Source organism: Athene cunicularia (genome assembly GCF_003259725.1).
Source record: "Athene cunicularia isolate RWA chromosome 1 unlocalized genomic scaffold, athCun1 chr1_part2, whole genome shotgun sequence".
Lineage (NCBI taxonomy): Eukaryota > Metazoa > Chordata > Aves > Strigiformes > Strigidae > Athene > Athene cunicularia.
The window spans coordinates 37780016-37804443 of record NW_020799092.1 but is presented as its reverse complement, the minus strand read 5'-3'; positions in this window follow the sequence as shown (position 1 = coordinate 37804443).

Genomic DNA, 24428 nt, shown 5'->3' with positions numbered 1-24428 from the left:
GGGGGGGGGGGGGGGAGAGAGACAGAGAGAGAGAGAAAAAAGGAGAAATATAGCTTAATATATTGAAATGTGTGGATAAAATATTGAAAAGGACATTAAAAATATCAAGCCAGCACAATTTCAGGTTAATCTTAGGAGATTTAACAATAGCAGGAGGATGAGAAGATAAATGACCCAGAAAAAATGATGGGAGAAAAAATGTTGGATTTAGCAGCTGCAGTTCTGTAAGTCCTTCTTTTACAGCCCTGGGGTTGTAGTGGTGAAATTTGCAGTAATAATAGGAAAATAATTTTTGGTTTATTTTTAGAAGAAATAACTTGCAAAATGAGCATTAAATGTATTTAGAGAAGACAGCACTACAAACTCTGTCAGTCAAGCCAAAAGAGAGCAGGAGTAGTAAAAACAATCCCATGTGTGCATATCACACACCAGGAGAAAGGAAGGAGCTACATTCTTTCATGCCACTAAGCTGACAGTGGTCATGTTCAGCTGCACACTGATCATCTTTCCTGTCTGATCTTACAATCTTGCCACAAAAAAGCTGAGTAAATAACTGCAACTTTAGATTTTCACTCAGCATAGAAAGCAGGAAGGCATTTGATTGGAATTCTTCAGTCAATCCTCTCTGCTGTGATAAATGAGCTACGAGTAAAGTCAGAGCACTGAAACACATCATTGTTTGTGAGAATTTACCAGTTAAGAGGAAAATTTTGGTTCAGTAGAAAGCAAACTAGCATGAAGCAGCCTTCGTAGACAACATAGCCATAAATCCCCCTGCTTTGACTTGATAGTCTTGGCCAAGGAGAAAATCTGAGACACTGGGAGACATTTTTCTTTTATTAATATAGGCTCTTTTACAGCACCATGTGTTGATAATTTCTTGTCTGCTAGTTACTTTATTACATTGCATTTGTCTGAAGAATACTGTTCAGGATTCTGCTTTTAATTTGCAATATGCACCTCTTTATTTGTATCCTAAGAATTAGTGTTAACGTAGTCTGTGACACCAGAAGTGGCACCAGTACTCTTTAATTTCCTTTACTGTAAGGCTTCTAGGGTTACATTTACCTGGGCCAAATAAATGTTGCTTCATCACATCACATCACATCACATCACATCACATCACATCACATCACATCACATCACATCACATCACATCACATCTGACATAATTTTAATCACCTTAACATTATTGCTTCTTTGTTGGTTGCAAGAAATTATTATTCCCTGCAAACTCTTGAAAAGACGATGGAGACTGATATGTTCTGGACACTCATAGCTTGAGCACCTCCCCATTCTCTCCTTTTGTCTTTCTGCTAACATTTTTCTTGTCCCTTAACTGAATTGAATTAACATATTCCATATATTAATGTATGGATTTTATTTGCAGCAAAGAGAGATTATTTCTCTTGTTCACATTCAGAGTTCACATTACAGAAAGAGTCTGAGTGACTGAGATTTGTTTGTGGGTTTGTATGCCACTGAAATTATTTGAAGCTTGGTAATACGAGTATGAATATTTCTAGAAATTCTGGTGAAAATTCAAATTTTGCTATGCATTCATCACCTATTTCCTACTGTTTTGAAACCAGAACAGGTGCAGGAGGTGCAGTATATGCTCATATGCACAAAAATCTGTATTCCTGTCAATAAAAGCAATGATGTGATAAGCATCTACTGTCAGTTTGGTCCACTGAACCTGACACTTAGAAAGCTCTTACATCAGCAGTCAGATTTTTTTCATTACTGATGTGAAATGTTACAGATTTTACTGATCTGCCACAATCTGTCATATGGAAACTGTTATTTCTAAGTGTCTGTAGATGTTAGAAGGTAAGCAATAACAGGGAGTTTCAGGGCTTTCTACTCATCAAGCAGAAAAATTGATCTGAAGACATCAACACCCAAACCCTTTTCCCATGAATGAAATGGGGAAATTTTACTGTTTAATGATGATGGTTAGACAAAGAAATCATTCTCCACAGACTTTGTGGAAGGGTAAAAGTCTGCTATATGTTTCACCATTACTCAAAGTAGTGGAATGATCACCTTCGTTCTATTTACCATATAGGGATCTCATTTTCATATCTTCGATATGAGATACATGCTTCAAGCGTGATACTTTTGGAAAACTGACAAGTAATCAGACTGTTGAGAAACTAGTGTGCTGCTTCAGTGAAGCACGCTGCTTTTCAGTTCTTGTATCAGTTATTAGAACTTCACTGTTGTGGCTCTTCTAGAGAGTGCAAGTTAATGGTCATTTCTTAGCGCTCCTTTGCTTCTGTTGCCACGCTGGAAAGGACTGGTTCCTGTTCCAGAACAATATAAAGGGATGCATTAAATGGATATCAGAACAATATCTTTGCTATGCCAGCTGTTGGGCCTGGTTGCTTAAAAATCATCCTTCTCAGGGAGTTTCAACCATTTGGGAGACCAGATTATGCTGAGATCATTGTCTATTTATACTTCCCTAAAACGCATGGAGCAACCTACATGTCCTTGATTATTTGTGTGTGTGTGTGTTTAACTGCTTAAATTTGTTTGAAGCCTTGATGATCTCTTATTTTACATGTCGCACACAACTCCAGTTTGATAATTTTCCAAACAGAGAGGTTTTCAGCATTTTATGTGAAATAAAAAATGTCATTTACCTTTCTATCTTTTTGCTCATTATTTGATTCACCAGGGTTATCAGAGGTGTGAACAAGTAACTTTCTTGTGCCTCATGCTGCATTTCTCGTGAATACATATTTCTTTTTTGTTTAGCAAACTATCAGATGTAGTGTTGATCTTCATAATTGCACTGGGTCTGGCTGAGCTGGAATTGGTTTCCCCTATAGCAGCCCTCACGGTGCTGTGGTTTATGCTGGGAGCTGGCAGGGTGTTGGTAGCACCCTGGTGTTGTGGCTGCTGCTGAGCAGGGCTTACACAGCACCAAGGATCTTGCCGACATTCCCCCCCACAGTGGGACGGGGTGGGCAAGATCTTGGGAGGGGACACAGCCAGGACAGCTGACCCGAACCGACCAAAGGGATATTCCAGACCATGTGATGTCTGCTCAGTACAAAGCTGGGAGAAAGGAGGAAGGGGGTGGGGTCACCCTTGGTCCTCCGAGGCAACCACTACGTGTATGGGAGCCCTGATCCTGACATCTTCATGGGAAGGAGAGAATAATTCTGTTTTCTTTTTTGCTTCTGTGAGTGGACCTTTGCTTTGCTTTGCTTATATTAAAACTGCTTTTGTTTTACCCACAAGTGTTGGTCTATCTTATTTTCTTTCCCCTCTTTGCCCTGTTGAGAAAACAAGGAAAAAGGGGGGGGAAGTGATAGAGTGACTTGGTGGGTACCCAGCATTTAGCCAAAGTCAAACCACCACAATAATCTATGGTGTTTTCTCAGGAAAACAGTTAATATAATCATGCTATTTACTTTGTCTCTTTAGGAAGGTGATTAATGAGTGTGACATTTACCTTGATTGTTGTGCTCTTTAAAGAGCTTAATATTGAACTTCATTTTTGGAGACTCCAGCTGGAACTAGCAGTATTAGGGAGCAAATTAAGTAGACTCCAGTTTTCCTGAGAGGTTTCTGAACCACGGAGTCCTGTTCACTACTGATATAATCAAGACCCCAAACAAGTTACAAACATGCTTTGAAGCACACTAGCACCCTAAGTGCTGAGACCTATATGACTATTTTTTGAGTTAATGGAAGATGCTAATTTTCTGCCACAAATTAAAGTCAGATTATTTGAAACATTCTAGGAAGCCATTGCTAGAGCAACTTCAGCACTTGAAATGTGGATGAAGTTAGCCGAGATATGAATTTCTGAAGACAGACAGACTCATATACTCCAAAACAGGTTTCTACTGTATCATTTCTTAAAAATGGTATGCCCTACCTGGAAAAAGTTTTCTCCAGAGGAATTTGTCAGTAGACACTGTGATTTTATTCTTGAGCCACTTTGTCATTCAACAAACCTGGAAGCTGGATTATGGCACTTACCTTTATTTATGCTATTCGTTACTACTGCAATATTTTAAGGGCAATTCTAGGAATTCCCAATTGTATTTTTTTTAAAAAAAAAGTACTTTGAGGTGTTCAGGCTTGAGAAATTTAACTTTTGAAAAAGGCTTATGTCCTGGTTTCCATTTAGTACAAACATTAAAGAAGCTGAGGGAGAACTGAGTGCTTCTTCTTGCACATCCTTCTTTGACAGCCATCTCATGTGTGGGAGTGAGATTAAGTTTGATGCAACCTCTAAATTCAGCAATATGGTAAATCTAACTTGAGACAACTAACACAGGATCAAACAAGCCCAACTCAAAATGCCAATGTAGGATAAACTCCTTCTGCTAGACATTATGTTTTTCAAATTTTTTGACAAATCAGCTTTTATATCAGAGTGGTATTGTCGGTCTATTCCACTCAATTCTGCGTGAGATACTGGCCAGAATATCCTCTAGTTCTATGAAAATACAACATGGTATTAAGGTTTAATTTGTACTTTTGGATGCCAAATCTAGTATAAGCAGTTTTGAAGATACGGATCCAGCCAGGACACATTTAGGGTATAATGCTCTTTACACACTGTGATAGTAATGTGGAACTATTTCTCTGCTCTGATCTTAAGTAAATCTTAAAATAGATCAAGGAAGTCATACTATGCTAATAGTATAATTACAATTATAATGATGGTAATAATTAGATATTAGGTCTTTTCAGGTGTCCCTATACTTGGCCAATAACAACAAAGTTTCTTTCCCAGTCCTTCAGGTTGTCAACAGGCTTATATGTTCAAAATTTCCTCCCAATGTTTTCAACTATGAGCTCACAATAGTGTTTTCAAGTTTCAATTTTTATAAAGAAAAGATGAGAGTTGAAGGAGTTGTTCCTTCCTTCTTAATATCCATATCAGATCAGGAAAAACCTCCACTGAAATCAGTTTGCTCAACTATCAGGTGAAAATAAGAAATGTCAGAGTGTAACATGGTGCTGAGCCATGCTGCTGAGCCATGACTGTAGGTGCTGGGTTACTTAGCTTGGTGCTGGACGTTCATTTTATATTGCTGAAGCATTGCAAATGAGATTGGTGGGGGAACCTCTGAAATTACTTAACTATTCCACTGAAAAAAAATCCCCTCAAATATCCATTGCAGTTTTAGAATCTCAACCTTTTTGTTCAGTCTTTCCATGTTTTGAGATTAATAAATGTGGGTTTCCAAAAATGACAGATGCATACAAGTTACTTCCAAGCAATATATTACCTAGTTCACAAAACCAGAGTTGAAATTAACTTCCCTAAAACAAATAGACACACAAAAAAGAGTGTCAACAGGAAGGATAAAACCCTGAATTTTAAAAATTTATTTAATTTCTAATAGTTTAAGTTAGGCAGTTTCCAAACAGTGCTGGTGTATTTCTAAAGGCATGGGAAGTCTTTCAAAGTATGTAGCTGGTGCAGAGCAGGGAGCTACTAGTGATTTATTGCTGATGGTGATGTTTACCAAAAAGTCTGTAATCCCCTTGAATATACTTTACTGACTGCAACTAAATAATAAGACCTTTTATGCATAAAAGAGCTATTTTGCAAGTGGTTTAGATGTTAAAAAAGTACTGTATATTTTATGTTCTATATTAGGCATGATGTTGGGAGTTTTTGTAGCCTCTTTTTTTTCTTCAAATGAGCAAATGTAGTCCATAACTACCCATGCTTTGATGACTGCTTCTTCCAAAATGTTTCTTATGACATCCTCATTTTGAGTTTTCTTCTTACGCACTCCTTTTTTTCCTTGTCCATCATCTTCACTTCCTTATCTTCATCATCTGCCCCTGTAAATTAATTCTGGATGCTGCATTTACTGCAACAAGTAAATTTTATTTACCACTTTTATTTACCTCTCTTGTTCAACCACTTAGACAGTTTCTATACTATCCCCCACTTAAGAACTTAAGGTTTTTTGAGGGGTCTGGAGACAGTGAGAAAACTACCGTAAAAGAATTTTCTGTGTTAATATTTCAGTTGTTTTCATTACTTAAAGTAAATTAAAAAGAAATATCAATTATTAAAATATGCTAAAACATCTGTCAAGGACAGATGATATAATTTTCCCATTTTGTTTCTATTATCTTTTCCTATTAACAGGCAGTAAAACTGACAGAGTGCATTTTAGCTGTAAACCAAAAAATGACTGTATATACATGTAGATCTTATTTTCCAAGCATTTAGTACACATGAATAAGGAATTGCAATTATCATGAATATGACAGCTAAGAAATTTTATTCTGTTTACCCTATATATTTCATAACAGAAATAAAAAGAAAGATGAGACAGCAAAAACATAGAAATAAGAGTAATATAGCTTTGGAGTAACTATGGAATTCCCATCACAGGGATAAATGTCAGCGTCACTTGTTTTAAATTGCAAGAGTAATAGTTCTTAATGTAGTTAAAAAAAATGGATTAGTAACTAAAACATTTAAAATGACATGCAGTGTAGACGCTATATGTGCATAAAAGAAACAGTCAGTGCAAATGGATATAACAGAAGCTGCTTTTTAATACAGTGGCTTTTTCTGGTTTGGGGTTTTTCTCAGCAGAGGATATTTTTCCTTGTTCTATCTTCCCTTTAGTTGCTTTTGAGACAGAAAGATATAAAAGAGTATAAAAATGTTGTATAGCTGTCAAATGAACTAATACATTTGGGGTAGAGGGAAGCTGCACACATTATTAGCTTTCATATGCAGGAGCCAAAGTGGTCAAGGAATGTTTATCGTTCTATAAAAGATTACTTATTCCAGTGTAAACAGTCTACACCCACCTACCATTATGAAGGGCTGTTTCTTTCAAGTTTTCTCTGGAATGTCATATAGATGTATTAGGGACACTTCTATTTCTGATGACTTAATTTGCCAGCTGGAAAACAATTTTATCAGTTTGCATGGTCCAAAAAAATATTTCTCTGGTCAGGGACCGTGGAGCTTGTATAAGTAGTACAACGGAGACACTATCTAAGCCTATTAAACTGCTTAAACTGGTAAAAACTATGTCTTCCCATATGATATGTTGGTCTGCTATAGATATTCATATTTTCCACAGACCACTGTGGAGAAGCTGTTTCTTAACTGAGAACTTTGTCACTAGCAAATGTTCATGATTCCTCAAATCTGTGTAAAGCTCTGCCACCATTTCATAGTGCTAAGTGTCAAGTAAAGACATGCAAAAATATTTGGGGTTTCCTAACCATAAAAATCAGGCCCTTTAGGGGAAAAAACAAACAAAGCCACAAACCCAAACAATTTTTAGGTGAATTTTAAGTGGATATAACTATTGCCTTTTTTTTTTCAAAAGGAATGCAATCAAGGCCATGATATGGACATCAAAAACTTTTGGTCTTTGCTGTCTTCGGAAGTATTCAGGAGTAAGATCTTCAGGTGCTTCTTATTTACAAACAGTTGTATAATCAGCTGTGCAAGTCTCAACAAAGCAGTCTCTTGTAATTGTTACTATGAAATAAGAACATTTAGAGTAAAATTTGTGCCTACTGAGGATGTAAAATATTTCTACATCTCATTCTTGATGCTAAATGCATGTATATGAAGATACTTGGATTTCCTGTGAAAAATAAATTTAATTATATCCCAGAAAAGCCTTTCTCAGCATTCTCATGTGTCTGAATGGAAAAAAAACATTCCTTCCAGAGTCTTAGAAAGGAGTAGTTTTCAAGTGGAAGTAGTATTGCTTAAAGCTGGATTTTTTTTTTTTTTAAATTTTTTTTTTTTTCTGTTCTTCATAGGCTGTCTTCAGTATAGGTAAGACCAATCATTACATGAAAAGTCTTTTTCAAAGAGAACCCTGTCAGTATATAAGGGGCTGATATTGGAAGGATGTCTTGGTGGAACATTATGAGTTTTCCTAACTGACATAACAAAAAACAGGATGGTGGACAGTGGAGCTAATTAAGCCTGTTCTGCTGAATTTGGCTAAAAATTACATGACAGTTCTACCTGGGAATAGATGGATAAACCCCTGAGCAGACAGACACAACATGCTTTCAGAAGCCTAGCTTTAAAAGGAACCAACCTTTAAAACATACAAGCAAAAGCTACTATATGTAATACATAATACATAATGGTTCTTCCATTGGCATCGGCAGTTTTCAGGAATACTTAGCATTTTTCAAATTATCCACAACATTTTATTTTCATTACACCTCTAGTAGCCAATAGCTTTGCTGTTTTGTTTTGTTTTTTCTTTTTTCCCATGTCCTGGCTTCCTTACTATGTCAGATGCATGTGAGGGTGAACAACCTGCAGTCCTTTTGAGCTGGAAGAAGTACCTCTCCAGGAGAAGTGAACCTGTAAACCACAGTGACCTGTCTGATCAAAAGAATGGATTTGGCAGAGCACAGAGAGATGCTTCACAATGTTTATGCAAAATGGTTAGATCTAATTGTACAGGCACTCAAAAAAATACTCTTTTAAAAATGGTGCTTTTTTATTTACAAAAAAAGTGAACATTTATAGCTAAAGATTTAAGGTGGGGTTGGGTTTCTATTTCTTGTAATTACCATTTGAATACAGAAGGGCTTTTAGTTTCTCTGAGTTCTGTCATGTAAGCACTAGCTGTGGTCTGAAAAATATAACCTCTTAACAGTTTGATATTGAAATCAGGGGATTTAGTCTCCGGAATTAGCAATTTATATTCTGCGTGGATGCTACAGTAGTTGCTGCATTTAAATTATTTATACAAAGAAAGAGTACAGTTGTGTTCTTTATTACAAATCACACCAACTGCATGCTCAAAAAGGATAGAGTTTTCCCTCTGAAATTCTTCTCTGTTTTCAAGAGCATAGCTTTATCTTGTCACTGGCTGCCTACTGTGATGAAGACGAATTGAGATCACACAACACTGCACCTTTCATTGACTCTGGAAACAGTATCAGCTTTGTGCAGAGATAGGAGAATCTACCAGCAGCAGAGAATTCCCCTTCAGTCAGTAATAGTACTCCTTGTAGACCATAGAACCAAATCCTTCAGGGAATGAAACCAAGTTCAGAGCATGATGTGTGCCTGGCAATACCAATCTGCTTTTAAGAGGAAGAGAAGTTCAGAAGAGGAATCCTTGTAATTCCCCATGAAAAAAGAAAAAAAAAAATAACAACACTGGCAGCTCTTTAAGAACTAGTTGAATAGAAGTAATGCTTGTGGAAGTAAGTAAATAACAAACAGACTCTCAGTTTTCCAGAATGGTTACTCAGTTTGGCATGCTAAGTTCTTCAAGCAGAGAAAATTCACTGCCATCTGCAGTCACTCCCACAGTTCCATACATATCCACTTACAATTCTATTTATTTCTAAAAGACTTAAATACAATTCTTCCTGGTTAAATGGCATCAACCATGTATAAGTAAGAACAGAATTTGTCCCACAAAAGTTACAGCTCTTTATATATTTTCCCACACCCTGTGCTCTAGGCTGCTCAATTAATAATGATTTGCATTATTTTTAGATCTCCTTTTTCTTAGATCAAATCTAAGTAAAATTTTGACATCCATAATTGGTTTGATTTTTCATGTATGATCTGACATAAAATTAGCTTTTAAACTTAACTAATTTGAAATTAGCCCTTTAAATTGCACAGGTTGATGGCTGTCTGTCACCTCTTGTACAGTCTCTTTAGAAATGTTTTATTTAGAAAACTGTACCATCTTCTTAAAAAAAAAAAATTGCTTAAGTTCTTGCTCTCCGTCTGTGGGATGTATTCTAGGATAGGAGCATCATAAGAATAAGAATAAATGTTCCTGGCCAAGACTATGTTGCCAAGTCTCTCTGCTCTGCTCTAGTCCTCTCCAGCTATGTTCCACTCCAAAGAGCATATAAGCCCTGAGTGAGTACAATTATATCTGCTCAGCTGTAACTGCTACCTGTTTGATAATCGATGCTCCACTACTGTTCTTGATAGCACAGACCTTGTTGTGCTGCTAAATTTGCTTGTCATGTAAATTTCTTTTATCAATATTTTTTTTTTCTACACTTTATTTCCCTTATCAAAGTCTTATCTATATGACTAGAAATCCCAAGCTGTAATAGTTTCTGTTGGTAAGGCTTTATTACCAGCCTCTGGATAAAAAAAAAAAAAAAAAGAGAGAGAGAAAAGCAGGAGTGAGTGGGAAGGACTTGAGTGCTCAGTGGTAAGTGTGATTACAGAGGCCACAAAAATCTAACAAGGCTAATAACGTGAAAGTTCAGCTACCCACTTGTACCATGTATAAATGTACAGTGTTTGTGAAAACTATTTCTTGACACTCTAAGTGGATGCTGCTTAGAACAGACAGTTGCAGAGAATGGCAACAGCGGCTATACTTGCTTAGGCTGAAATAACTCACCAGAAAGCTCATTCAAATCACAACAGTAACTGAAAACCATAATAAAGTTCAACATCTAAAGGACAGCAAGTGACGCAAGCAGAAAACGTGCTATGAAAAGAGATTTCAGTTAAAGGAGGCATTTAATAAAAAACAAACAAACCCCATGTGTATAAGTAAATCAAGTAAAATCTTTAGAAGTAGCTACAATTTTGTAAAGAAAAATAACAACCGTTTATGGAGACATGTAAACAGCATGAAACACTGCTTGTCACAGCTTGTGCTTTGTCCGAGCTGAGGAGTGGGGCTTACTGGTTTAGATGTAATATGTCTCTGGTGCAATTGCATTATTTCTAGAAGTGATCCAATATCTCAGCATGATGCTGGGCTCTGTTGTTTTAGCGTACCTGTCTGCTCAGGCTGAGTTCAAAGGCTTTGGCGTAACACACAATTTTAGCATAGTTTAGACATGCCATGAAATGATATGCATAGTCCTGGGTGTGAGGGGCAGAAATTAAAAGGTAAGGATTATTTACCTTCAAGAACAGATAAATAAGATGCAATGTGACAAAGCGCACAGACGTTCAATTTTACTTCCATTTGAATATAGCAGCTAAGTGCCAACAACTAGGTTGAAATCTAATGAGGAGAATGAATCTTGAGATTGGCAGCATTTCTGATTTATTCTTTTGCAGTCCTCTGTAAAAGCAACTGAGAGGTATATTATGGTCCTGGTTAGCCATTTCTATATTTCTGTACCAATATTCTCTAACTAGGTAAGCCTCAGGGTGGCATAATAATGGTATTACTCAATGTAGGGCACTTGCTGCTGGCCCTTTGGTGCAGAGAATTTGCCAATTCAGAAGGGAAACAAGCCCAAAGTGTTCTGGGCTCTTAGGCCAGGAGGATGTCCCAAAAGGAATATTCTGGCTGGTGTAAGAAAGAATAGATCAAATCAGATGCAATTTAAGGGGAAAACATAATCCTGAAATAATCAAGAGGCAAGACAATTTTTTTTTTTTTTTTTTTTTTTTTTTTTTTTTTTTACCAGAATTTTGGAGAGCTGTCCAAGAAAAACAGAAATGTTGCCAAGATGTAATGGAGCCAAAGAGGAAGCTAAAGTTTAGACAGATCTCTTGTGACACTTTTATATTCTCGGCCTTGGGAGAAAGCCTGTCCGGTAGAAGCTAAAAGAGAGTTGCCATTGATTTCCTCAGGGCAAGGCTTGCATACCTTGTCCTGCTCTAAACAAGTTTCATAAATATGCATGCCAAACTGTGTCCTTGGGCACAGGGACAAAAACTACTCTTAGCATGACTTGAATTCATGTCTTCAGAGGTGAAAGGTTAGACCACTAATAGCTGGTGCCAAAGAGTACCTTTCAACCCCTTGGTTCCCCAGGGAAACAGGATATAATAATATGATCAGTGACTCCATTCACATGTTTTAATATTATTTACTATTCATGTAATAATACAATTTCAAGACAAGAATGAGCACCATCTCCATCTCTGCAAAATGAGCTGCAAAGGATTAATTCCCACAGTATGTATGAATGTCTCACAGTTTGTGCTGATAGGGAAGGTAATGTTTCTGTGTACCTACTGCTGCCCCACAACTGACAAGAGATACTTCACTATATTTTCACATCCATTCTCTTTTCAGAAAGGAGAAATAATGAGGCTTCTTTTCTCAAAGCCAGATTTTCAACTTCTTATTCACCCATCAAATCACTTAATGATATGAGCAATCTCAATGAACACAAAAGGATTTTATTATGCAAATTGCATTTGTTATTCACTGGTTTAAAGAACTTGAGGTTTAAGAGCCTGAGTTCTGCATGGTGCCAGTGAAACTGCTGTAGTGTGTGATGGAGTTGATCTTGCCCAAGTATACTGAATAATTGTCATCTGGAGAAAGAGGATACCCACATATATTTAATTGTAACTAAAAGCAGAAGAACAATTTTAATACCAATAGGGTTTACAAAACTTGTGGTAATTTTCTGAATTTTGTATTAACAATTTGTTCAGTTATGAAAAGAAAATGGATATTAAATTGTTAATCCTAGTGAAAGATTTGTATGTAATAATGTTTTGTTCTAATAATATTATTTGTTTAAAGTAAATATATTAGTTTATTCTAATATTCATTGACCTAAGTTAACCTCTAGTTCTAGAAGTGTGTTTTTATTTATTTACTATGCTATTGCAGCCTGTTATGTGGAAAGTATTTGCAATATGCTTTTTAATAATTTATTAATATTCTTTGTATATAGATAAGGTTAATAAAAAGGAGAAACAAAATATTGTTTTAAGGGAAAATCATTTTTGCTTGGCATTTTGCTTCAAATTCACCATCTGTGCAAAGGTGATAATACTTCCTGTGTCTTATAGGATCTTCATCAGAGCTTGAAAACAGAAGAAATTGTCTGTTCCCGAATGAATCCACCTGATAACACATTTTCAAAGTTAGTTATGTTGAAAGTGAAATGCTTTTCAAAGTGGAATAGCTGTTGTATGTGAAAAACTCTCTTCCTTAATACAAATAAATTTTTAACTGGGCAAACACGTTCATTCATTAAGGTTATTTTTTAAAGTGTTGAAAATCAAATTCAGGAGATCACAGAAGCACATCTTATTCTTGTCTTTTCAAAATGCCATATATGAAATCATTTAAGAATGCCCAGCTGATGCCTACAGAATCTTCTAAATGTGTGTACATGAATATTGTCTTAAGTAGTGATGTTCTGCTGAAGCAAGACATGTATTTGGCAGGCTTTATTATTCAATTTCTAACAAAGAAACTTTATGACAACTTTAAAAGAAATGTTGTCATGTTAATGAATATTCCTGTGACATTATCTTAGTAATTTTAAACTAATTCTCTAGTAGCGTTATGATGTGTTTTTGATAGAGCTTTTGATGGGAAAACAACTTGTCAGTTCTGTGGAGATAGTCTTGAGAAAAATTTAAATGTCACTGGCAGTTAATACTGCAATAAAGTCAATGACGTTATAAGTGGTTTATTTGCATTGCAGTTCTGATAAAGCTTAAAAAAGCAAAGATCTTATCCAAAGAGGCTGTTGAAGTCTCTGTTAATTCAAGGCGCTACCACCTTGGCATTACTGCACATGTGGCACTGCGTGGATCTGCATGAGGTTACATAACCACGGGCCAATAACACATTGCCAGAAAAGTTTTTATTAAATCAATGGGAGCTAAGCTTGCCACTGAATAAAATTATTTTCACTGACATCTACTTTCTGTTAAGAACTAAGATTGATCCAATGATATGCAGTAGCAAATCACCACATGTACAACACATCTGGACACTTGAACAGATTTTACTCCCAGATTTCTATTGTTGCTGCAGGACAATGTAGATTTAGAGGGTCCTTTGCCATGGGAGGGGTCTTCTCTATAAGGAAGTTACTGTGGATTTGACTGGTATAGATTTAAAGCACAATGGCTATTGTGAAGTAGTTACTCATAAAGACTCTGAAATCAAAGCTTTTGTCCATTTACTTATTGAGATGTATAAGCAAATGGAGTTTTAATCCAGAATAACTGCATGACCTATTCAAATTATACCCGAGTGAGAAGTGGCAGGTGAAAGATCAACCATCTTCCTGCAGGGTAGATAGTGGTGGCTTTCCTGCAAGGAGGCTTCTATCAGTTCAAGACTTCTGACTTCCCTATTTCACACACTGACACAAAATTTTGTTCCAGACAGTTCCACAGTAAAAACCTATCTAATGCTACCTGACACATGGTGACAAATTGAGGTAGAAATGGTGCTGGTACCTCCTGGTACCGAGACAGTGCTCTGCCATGCACTTTGGACCATGGTCCCTGGGTTGTCCTGCTGGCAAATGTGGCTGGAGTGGGCTGGGGCAGACTTCCAGCCCCACGGTGGTGTCTCTCACCATAGCAATTACAGCATGTGTGGAAAAATAGTGGGTACTTATGTTTCCCCCTGATGCAAGCAGCTGGGAAGTCTTCTTGGTCTTGTAACGGTGCAGGGCTATTTGAACATCAGTAGTATTTGTGATCTGAAATCATTCAGGGTTATGTGAAAACCTACCAGCTTCCCTCTGTTCCAGTGTGTGAGACATTCTACCATGGGTCAGTCCTCACCATCGTCTGTCCCTGCCTACCACATCACAGTCAGGAAGGCTGCAGTTGTTTGTTGGCTTGCGTGACAAGAGTGCCTGGCAGAGCAAAGAGCACAGCTTTTCATGGCTGTACAGTGTCCTGGCCTCTCTTCCTGCTGGAGTCCACAGGTCATGTGTAAGTAATTGGCAGTTTGAAGAGGGCAAAAGGAAAAGCTGCCATTTGTGAGTTGCAGATATTGCAGCAGGCAACCTGAGATGGAGACAAAATTAGTAGGTCAGACACAAAGCAAGAGACTTCTTAGAGCTGCAATTGCCTGGAGCCTGTTTCCCACATTACTGGAAGAGAAGGGAAACCCTACAGCTTGAGCCTGTGCACCTATTGTGCTAGTATCTAATTTCTTCCCTAGTGACTAAGTAGGCAAAACGGGACCATTATGTTGTTTGTTTTTTTTTTTTTTTTTCAGGTGTGTTCTTTACAATCCCTTCCCTTGGGCAGGGATTTTTGTTGGATTTTTATATCTGGATTTTTTATTTCACTGTGAGAAATAGGATTGGCAACTTTAATTCTAGGTGGGCAGTTGGGTAAGAATAGGGATTTAGCGAACAACATCTGTAGGGATGATTCAGGAGACTTCAGAGGATTTTGAACCAAGTGGAAGATTTGATGAGTGACAGATGAGTTAGGCATTCACAGCAACTTTCATTAGGGTATTCAGTGGCATGACTGATGGAATTTGAAAGAACCAGATAAGAAATAATACCAGGCTGCTTGAGCATGTTCTTTGAAACTGAAGGCTCAGGACTGCACATAAGTGGCTTATGTAAGGCTGCATATAACCCTAGGTCTGGACTGAGAAACTTCAAGAAGAATTGGGAAAGGAGACAAGAATTATTTGGTGGACTGCTAATAGAGAAAAGTGGGGAGTCATAGCAGGGTGAGGCATTTTCAGCCCTGGAATTAGTGGTTGGATGGGTGTTTGGAGGGATGAGGGAATGGTGATCTTTGTTATGTCAGACATCCAGCATGTGCTGCTTTGAAGATGCAGTAATGTCAGAGGAGATTTTCTAGAGTCATTCTAAACCACTCAGGGGTAAGGAGTCATCCACAGGGAGGAAAGCAACAGGGTTCTGGATCATTTGTAAGAATTGAGAAACCAGGAACAGTGGATGGGAGAGGGGGCCCATGGCAAAGAATTGAGGGATAGAGATAGAGGACAATTCCTGTGTTTTCACAACAGGAGATGGTCCCAAAGACCTTCAGGTTCCCTCTCTCCTTCCCTATCATCTTTTTCTTTAGACTACTTCTAGAAAGAATTAACAAGAACAATAAAACCTGGAATGAGATTTTAAGTGTGGGGAGACAGAAGAATTTCGGGATTCAGAGTTTTTGCAGGAGGGTTCTGGGATTTGGAGGTCTTCTGGTTTTTCCCTTCCCTGACCAGGAATCCATACAGCATTTAGTTTGTGTGTGGACAGAGACAGTGGGACTGTTGCCCTTTCCTGTTCCTCTCTCTGCTTTCCGAAACACCGTAGCTTCAAACTGTTTTTCAGAAAACTTGTTCCCCCTGTAGGCTCTAGTTTATAGCTTAAAAAGTAATCAGATTAAATACAAACCAAACATCCTCCAACGTCCTTCTGTTTCTCTAGGTCAATATTTAAAGAAGGAAAGCCTTGAAACTTCACAGTTCCACTTTGATCTGTAATTTGTATGCCTTAGACTTCATGTCTCTTGGAGTCCGAGGGCTCAGAGGTCAGACTGGACTCGTTGGACCTCCTGCTGCTGAATCTGTACACTGAAGTGTTGCCTCAGAGGAATCTACTATAATTTACTAGCACTATTTTGAGATTAGGTATTCAGCAATTCAGTGAGCAGGATGTGCTGTAAATGTGTTCAGCACCTGTTGTTCTACTCTTCAGAGATATGAGCAAGTGGGCAGTCCTTCATTGCTAATATTTTTATTAGACTCCACCTTGACATTTTAAATACCAACACACAGACCACAGAAGTGATTCTCCCTCTGTCCCAAAACCACCCACATGTGCATATTACCTCCACTACTAAAATATTAGAAGCGCAGAATCCCAGTCAGCAGCCCTGACTTTGGAATCACTGAAGTTGCACAAATTGAGCAAGTGCTTGATAGCATTGACAGAGTTGGTACTTGCAAAAACACATCATGAAAATTAAAGTGAAATCTTGTCTTTTACCACAGACACTTTGATAGTTCTTGCTATTGTGTGGAAGGACTTTTTTAAGGCACTTAGTACTTCAGTAAAATGATTGGACCCCGAGCTTCCACAATCTGAAGTGTAGAATGCACTTTGTTTATACAGAAACCTGATTAGTATTCTTTGGACACCCTCCTTCTCACTAGATCTTATTGCAGAGCTGTTGACATGATGTGTTCCTGTGATCAGGCAGGTCTAAAGTGATTTTTTTTTTCTTGCTCTGAAAGAAATAATTTGTTTTAGAAACTGTTCTGCTTTGAATTAAATGAATCGACAGTAGATAAAAAGACTAATTTACTGGTTAGGGGAGCAGCAGTATAGTGTTCCTGCTCTGAATTTAGGGGTGTATATTAGATACTTTTTATTTTATGTGAGTTTGTAAAATGCCATATTTTTTTTCTTTTCCTTTAAATATGACTGTTACGGCAGAAACCATCATTCTCCTTCAACAAAAGGCTTCTATTTTCTATGGGCATCTAAAAAAGTCATCACAGAATATATCCTTTGAGTATCAGTTGTACAAAATATACTTGGATCAAATAGGATATTTCCAGATTTTAAAACAAGTGATGGTGGCATGTTAACAGATGATATTTTTCACTGTGAGTCAGTATTAATTAAAATAATTTCCTGCATAATGATGTTCCCATGATGTTGGAGTTAAATTTGTTGGCGGAAGAGTATAATCAAGATATTCATTACTTGTGGTGATTAAAAATAATCTCTTGATGATATTTTCAAGAGGAAGAGGGATAGCTCCATTGTTCTATACAAATTCCAGCTCTGCTAAGTGCATTGTGCTTATCTAAATTAGGCCATCTGTATATTCATATGAAAACGTAAGCTGACTGTTAGTGACTGATATGTTCCATCTTCCATATTTACAGGTAATGCCCAATTGATGTCTAAATGCTGAATTATGTTCTTGGGCCCAGTCCGCCTCATTCTGTTATTCGGGAAATGGCACCTGGCTTCACCCCTGCAAAGAGTGTTTCTATGGCTAGCAAGACAGAGAACAAGGTAAGAGTTATTCCTCCATTGCACACATTAAATCACAGCAGTTACAGAAGATAACTTTTAGCAGCAGAAGAAACCAAAACAAAACCCACTCTCAACCTAGAAAATTAAGGAAAAAAATCTCTGATAAACAAGTATGAAAACTGTAAATATAAAGGTTAAGCAGTATCAAAAGTAAAATTATACCTGTAACATTAATTCCTTCCTCTAAACAATTGCTTTTAGATCTTGGATGCATTTGATGTGAAGAGTGAGGAGTAAGTAAACCAGCAAAAGTCAGGATGGTAAGAAGGTTTCTGTCAAGCTTAAGGCTATTGGATATTAGAAAGGTTGTTTTCATTTTTTCAGAGTGTTTAGAAATACACAGACACCAGTAATGTGCTTATGACATGACTTGTTTTCAGCCAAGCAGTCACATCTTCTGGGCTAGGTGTGTTGGACAGGATTTTCTAGTAATTTCCCTTCGTATGCCTAGGTTGCAACCTTTAACTCTCATTTCCTAATTTTTTTAAAGCAGATATTTCCTACTTCAGTATATAACTTTATATCTATACTTGGAATCAAATAATCTTCCTAGCTAAGTGAAAAAACAATCATGTTGACTACAATTACTATATCAGTAGGAGAAAAACATTAGATTGATGGATTCACAGTCACCTGCATATCACCTCTGTAATTGTGTTTCATAATGAGAGATGTTGAACAGTTAACTTAAACTGGCTAGACTGCTTCTATGACACCATCTCTTTCAGAAATAATAGCAAAATGGTTTAATGATACTTCTGTGATCAGAACACCTTTGCAAAAGGTTTTAGCATTCAGGATATTTTGCACAGACCCTTCCACACTTCTCTGTGTACCCTAGAGAAAACACCAAAGCAAAACTGCAGAAGCTTCTAGGGAATACACTTCAAAATGCACAACATTACCCAGGGGAAATATCTAGCTGTGTGTACCTTTGAAAAAAATACCACTTTCCTGTTCATTCTTAGTGCATGAAGATGATTTTCCATAAGTATACATAAACCACAACCAAGAATTATACTGATACTTAAAAAATGTGAGTAGACTGTTACAACTCCCTAAAGATCTTTAGAAGATTTTTAAGCCCTAAATAATTATAAGGCTCATGTGGCTTCCAGCTATTGTTTTCTGAAATGATTAATTTAAAAAAAATAAAAAAATAATGTACATTTATTGGAAAACATGTCCTTGTCATATTGTCAGGCATAATGTTATCTGGTCAGCAGGATAAAAATGAAAACAGAGCAGGTGTAACACCCTGTCATATCATTTTTTCAAATGGCGAGTTAATAAGAGAAACACGCTACAATTGCTAAATAATTTTAGCAGGTTTTGTGTTCTTTTGTATTAAATCTTGTGTTGTCTTTGAGTGCCTTTTAATAATCACTAAACTTGCCAGTTTATGAAAGAACCATACATACATGCATGTACGTGAACTATCAACATCATAATTGCCCAAGCCGAATTCTGATTATTTCACTGAATTTTTTTTTTAGCACCTGGCTATCAACTCTTCCTTTTGCAAGCCCTGACATTTCCTTTTGTTATGTTCCATGAGGAAAAAATAAAATCACAAAGCAGCTTCTTCCCATGCATGTCACTTCCTCACCTTTGCGAAACTCTAGAAAACAGAAGAAATTCCAGCTCAAGGTTTCTGACATTCCTTCTGAGTCATATCCAAAACGGAAACCCTTTCTCTAAGCAGATGCTGAAAAAATATCATTTAGATATTTTCACTCATCCAAAAGAAGAAAATCCCTCAAAACTTGAAAGACTGTGAAACCCAGGTGCTTTGCCCTTCTCCAAATTTCCACATACCTTAATGTTTTAAAATCTTATACAAATTTTAAGTGATCTGGAATTCATGGCTCTTTTCCAAAAGTTTTCTGGTTTTAAGTAACTAACGCTGAAACTTGGGCTGTGTTTCTGGTGACATTCTTGACCAGAAAAGTGGAAGGGCCTAGATAAACAAACTGAAAAAAGGAGGAAAAACGAGTCACAGGATAAGGCCATTTTCACTGCAGTTCAGTCTCCCACGAGTGCTGGACTGGGGGATTAATCTATTTCTTCTAACTGGTGAGTTACTGTTTGATAATAGTTAATCCCTAAACCATCAGTTTAATGTGGGGAAATGAATTAAAACATGTATAAATAATACCTTTCTCTCTTCTCTTGCCCCAGTCTCTCTAAATTCTGGTCCCTACATCCCAAGTCTATTTTGTCCAGGCTGTAAGTTACAGTGCTTGGAACTGATACAGTTTTACACTACTGGAATCAAAGAAGAAACAACTATATTGCAAGTTCGTCCCTTCTTAATGGCTTCTTATTTTAAAGTTGTATATATATATTACAGTATTTAAGAAAAAAATTTCTTAGTTGGCAATGGGTGATATAGAGAAATGATTACTTGTTTTGAGACTTATTTACTTATTTACTTATAGAAAACTGCTTAGCAACTTATTTACTTACTTATAGCAACTTATAGTATTACTTATAGCTTTTTGGAATATTGCTAAGAATCCTGCTTGCCCAGACCACTCCGTGGAATTTTACCTAGGACAACTGTGTTCATCAAAACAAAGCAGTTTACTGTGAAAATCTACGAAAAACTTCAGTGTTCAACAAAATATCATGTTTTTATGCTTGGGGAACAGATGTGCTCTAACTAGTTGAGTTTTGGTAATGAGTAAAGATAGCCATATACGGATAGTAGAAGTTCCATTAGTTCTCTTAGAAAAGATAGAATGAATAAATCAGCTGAAAAACACTCTTGTTATTCAAGAAATTGGCCAAGAGAATCTGCGCATGCTCTGGGGAAAAGTAAAAGGTGAGAAAGACTACAAGCCTTCATCCCAAAGACCCCTGGAGACGCCCACTAGGAGGCAATGTGCAGGTGCAAAGAGAACATAAACTGCTGACACCGGCCTTTTGAACTAACCCAGCCTTACTCATGCGTATGTATGTTTGTGTTATGTAACCCAGTGAATATGAATAATCACACTCTAAGTTTTTTGTAAAATGTGTGGCAGGAGTGCAAGCTTTGTGGAGAAATCCCCTTGCACCCCGGCGATGGAGTAAACATACCTGCTGTATAACTCTATTCAAGTTGTACAGTCTTTTTTTCCATAAATCATCGGGAACGAAATGAAAATAAGGACTTAACGTGAGGATCTTGACAGAGATAAATGGGGTACTTGTTACTTGAACCCACATGAAAGAAAAATTTGAACTCATTTTGTTAAAGGCATGTCTGTATAGATATAATTACCATTTCTGACAGGTTTTTTTAGCTCTGATTTCTTAGCTAAAACATCAATAGATCGGGTTCTAACACTTGTCTTAATGAAACAAAATTGAAAAACAACCCAGAACTTTATGTTAAATCTAAATTTTGAAATTAATCTTTTATATATATTCCCATTTTAGTGCAACAACTTATTGTTTCTCTAGAATTATGCCATTTCATTAAAACTCTCACCTACTTAGCTTTATCTGCATGAACTTACTTGCCAGTATCAAAAATACACCTCCGTGTCTGGTAGTCTGCATTACAGACATATTTTAAATCTGTGAACACATGGCTGAATATAAATGAATTAGAGCTACTGAACGGACGAAACGGTCTACCTGTCCACCATCACGCTTTTAGCATGCCTCAATGCTGAGCTAATTCATTTATCTCACAGGACCAGGACAAAAGCACGCACAACTTGTCAGTATGTCAGCTCAGCTGTTAGCATGCAAATAGTTGACTCAGAGGGTAATATTTAGTCATGAGTGCATAAACTTAATTATGAAAATCTGGAAGAATAACTGCTTTTAAGAAAGGAAAATAATCACATTCTTGTATTAAAAAAGTCTTAAATCTGAAATATATTTTCATGACATACAGATTAGTGAATGGATTGGTCATTTGTCTGCCAATCAGATAAGGGTGGGCTTTTTTATGCTATGTCCCCACCCACATTCACACCTTCTTTTTAAAATCTAAATGGAGAAAAAAAGGAATGTGCCCCTTTCAGCAATACTACTTTTCTTACCTCCAGCTTCCACAAGCAGCTGCATTTAGTAAGTACTTAAAGAATAACCTTTGCCACAACGTTTGATGTGGTTGTGAAGATCGAGTTCTAGAAAAAGAAAGCCTGCAGTAAAACCCTCCACTTCCTGAAATGTCTTCTGTGGGTCTGAGCTTGTTACTCAGCAGGTTTCCTTCACTGCCAGTGATTTAAAGCCAGGCAGTACAGTGTATTAAAATACAAACATTTTGATGGAATAAATACAAATCAAAGGTGAAAGCATAGCTGGCACCTTTGTGTGTGAAACATTATATTGCTGCTAAACTGGTGTAGATATTAGAATAAAGCATGTTTGACAGTGAAAAAAGTCCTTAGGCAATGTAGCTGGCATCATGTCAAAGGGGGAATGAAACCATCTTTCTGTTACATATGGTTATTGATCACTGAGGCAAAATTTCTGTAAAGAAAATACATTGACTGTGTCAGCCTCTCCTGCCTTATCTTTTACAAGCAGGCCACTGACATCTCTCAAGTGTGTGTAGTTTGGCACTTGAAAGCTATGTAAGACTTCAAAGAAAATGTTGCACTTGAAAAGAGTCTTGGGAAACAGAAAAAATCTGAAAAAAATTCAAAGTGTCCATTTTCACAAGCAGTAAGACATATACTGCATAGCTTTTCACTTCAGTTTTAATAATTGCACTGTTCTGTTATATTGTGAATTTAGGTAGGATGTTATGTGGGGTACCCTTGAACAAAGAAGCAACTTTTAACTTTAAGCCTGGCTTAATGTTATAACTTTGCTGTCTCGAGAAGATAATGAATTATCTTACTGCCTACTTGGCGCCTTGCTAGAAAATACCACTCTTTTATAGCATTTAATTATTATTTTATTAGATAACAATATGGTTTTGTAGGTTGTCAGAGTCAGAACTAGTAATAAATATATATCCATCTTGCATGTAAATAAGGTGCACAGTAAGAGTGAATTAATACATATTAAGAGAGGGAAGAGCTATTGAGAAAGGGGTTTGTGGTAGGGAGAGGGTGAGCAAGACAGAGACAGAGATCACTTTAGAGGACCAGAACCAGCAGGATTCCAGGTCAGGAGAAAGAGCAACTTGTTGGGACCAGGGAGGGACCTTCTACTCTGAAGGGGATAAAAGAAAAGAAAACAAACTCCTAGAAAGGCAAATTAAACCCCTTAAACGAAGGGTGTGGCTTTAACATGTTTATTTTTAAATGCCTGGGTTTTAATATGTGCATGAAATTCACAGAGTTAAACCATGTTTCCTCATCACACATGCCACTGGAATTTTTGTGGTTAATTAACAGGTGATATTACCAGTGTGAAGGTTTTAGAGGTCTTTTTTATTCCTAAGCAAGACAGATGTTGACAAAAGGTATCTTTTACACTTTTTTTTACCAGATACTTTAAAAAAAGTTAATTGTTAGTATATGTTATTAAAAATAATTTAAAGCACATTCATATTCTATTTGCTTTACATAAATAAAACTCACAATATAGTTTTAAGTTCAATGATAAAAGTTAAATGCTTCCTATTTCCTAATTTTAATATATTCACCATCTGAACTGAAAAAAAAAAAAAAAAATCAGTTTCCCATAGCTCATTAGCTACTGTTTCATCGATACTTTTCAAACTATAAACCAATCTGTTTTCCATGTTGTTCATGAACATTATTGTAAAAAAGCTTACGGGTTAAATCAATCATTAAGGAAAGAAGGAAGTTTAAGTAGCATTTAAATAACTTGCCAAATTTTCTTCTTCGGAAATATCTTTCAACTGTTTAAATTATACCTATTAATCATTAGGTCATATTTACCAAAATTACTAAATTGTATGAGTTAAGCATTTTCAGGGAACAGTTCTTATCTCTTCTTCTTCTTCTTCTCTTGTATTATGCAAAGAATACACAAAACTTCTGGCTAATGCTCTGCTTTTTTTATCAGACAAATTTTCTACTGAAATCAGTGTGAGGTTTTGCCAGTGAAGGAATTCATTGCAAGGTCGCACATGTGGCTTAAACAGGCTCTGTTTAAGCCACATGTTCATTAGGCTCTCATTGCTACAAAATGGAGTTTTCCAAAGACTGAGTTTGATTTGCTCCAAAACCACCTTACATTTTTGTTTAATTAGGTCCGTCAAGGATACCTCAGATTCAAATAAATGAATCTGACAATGATATGTGCGGGAGATATGGACATGCACACGACCAATATGATCAAGCAATGCCAATTTATTGAAGCTAAGCAAGCCCTTTTATAATGTTCTCCTGTGCACAAGAATGGTACGTGATACAGTTCTTTACAATTGGATAGTTAACTTTGTTCACGTGCTTCAAGCCTTCTTGCTATTGGATAATAAGCGCCAGCCACACCAGCCTTGCTTAATGTCTTTCTCCGCCCAACCCATTTCCTGGAGTTGTTTGTTTATCGAGTTCTTTGTCCTCCCTTCAGGGCTATGTCCTTGTCATGTCCTTGCTGAGGCTGAGGCTCTTCTCAGTCTTGCTCACGTGCAGGAATGCTCACATGTCCATTATCTCACAGAAAGTCCTTTAGGATCCCTACAGATATGATATATTTGTACTTGTATAGGCAGTTTCTTCAGTTGTACCTCTCTAGTACAATGAGAAATTACTACC